The sequence below is a fragment of the Myotis brandtii genome, unplaced genomic scaffold (assembly GCF_000412655.1).
Source record: "Myotis brandtii unplaced genomic scaffold, ASM41265v1 scaffold8, whole genome shotgun sequence".
In the NCBI taxonomy this organism is placed as follows: domain Eukaryota; kingdom Metazoa; phylum Chordata; class Mammalia; order Chiroptera; family Vespertilionidae; genus Myotis; species Myotis brandtii.
In genome coordinates this window covers 689,498-691,231 of record NW_005371219.1, presented here as the reverse complement: position 1 = coordinate 691,231, position 1,734 = coordinate 689,498, and positions in this window count along the sequence as shown.

Sequence of the window (1,734 nt, the reverse complement as noted above, 5' to 3'; positions counted from 1 at the left end):
GCGCTGTGGGAGGTGCAGCAAGTGCTGCCAAAACAAGTGAAACTCACAAGAACATTGTAACTATGGTGACCACTACCTTGTTTACCTCTGGCTATAAAATAAAGGCTCAGCTTGCCTCTGGATCTCTCTCTGGCCTCAGCCAGGCACAGGAAGATCCACCCCAGCTTATTCTCTTTGTCTTTTCTTCATCTTTCACCGCCCTCCCTCAGGCTTGCGTTCTGGCTGAGCTGGCTCTGCACAGTAGCCAGTGTTTAGGCAGGAGCACGTATTCTAGAACCAGAAGGCTGGGGTTCACTAACTAGTGGGTGACCTTGGGCAAGACGACTAAATTGGCTAATAAATGTAAAGGACTTAGAATAGTCTGTATATTAAGTGTTATTAGTGTTGTTGTTTTTACTATTATGATTAAGAAATATTGCAGAACCAAGTAGTACAAATAGACTCATAGAAAAGGAAATATAATTCTGTGACATAGAAGCTGCCACAATAGCAAAAAATAATCTTTTTTTAACATTATAAATCATGCTCAGATTTTACCTAAAATGACACCAGAATTTGTTTTAATTCATATTTGGATGGTAATGTTCATCAACTTGTTTTAAAAATTCTAGTTAATTTTTTAAACAGAGGAAGCACACAGATCCTCAAAATTTTCTAGCTTGACTGCACTATTTAATAAATGCAAATTGCTTACTTTTTGAAAACATTTTTTCCCTTAAAGACTGGGTAATTCCTCTTTTAATTTTCACTAATATGTAGCTTCCTGAGCACAGTTATCTGGGACTTTTTAAAAAAAAAAAAAATTGAACTAGTGCAGTGGTTCTCAACCTTCCTAATGCCGCGACCCTTTAATACAGTTCCTCATGTTGTGGTGACCCCCAATTTCTTTGTTACAAATTGAACATAAAGCATAGTGATTAATCACAAAGTAATATGTAATTATATGTGTTTTCGGATGGTCTTAGGCCGACCCCTGTGAAAGGGTCGTTCGACCCCCAAAGGGGTCGCGACCCACAGGTTGAGAACCACTGAACTAGTGTGTTATTTGAATTCTTTTGGATTTCACATCTTCCTCTTTTTTGTATACGTATATGGATCGTTTTGTTGGATTGTGTTTTCAAATAATTTTCAAGAAACAGTAAATGGAAGATAAAATATCTGAGTCCTCAAATACCTGAAAATGTGTTTGTTTTGCCCTCACACTTGATTGCTCATTTGGTAGGTATTCTGGTCTCAAAATAATTTTCTGTTTGATGGCTTTGCCTTTATACTTTCTAGCACCCATTATAGTTGATAATTCAGATATCAAAATAAGCCCATTTCCATGTAGGCAATCTGCTTTTCTTCTTCTTCTTTTGAAGCTTTTAAACTTTTTCCTTACATTATTTTTTCCTTTTACTATAGACCTATGTTACCAGAATGTATCTGAGGGTGGTGTGTGTGTGTGTGTGTGTGTGTGTGTGTATTTCTTGTTAGCTCATTTATTTTCTATTGCTGAGTAATATTCCATGGTATGAATGCACCACAGGTTTATCCATCACAAGTCATTCAGAGTGCGAGAGCATTTTTAAAATCCTATTCCTGACAGCTATAAATGAGAGTTCCTGCTGTTCATAGTCATATCAACAATTGGTATTGTTTGTTTTTTTGGATGTTAATTATTCTAATAGGATGTATTGTGGTATCTCATTGTTTTAATTTGCAATTGCCTAATGATAATGTTGAACATCTTTT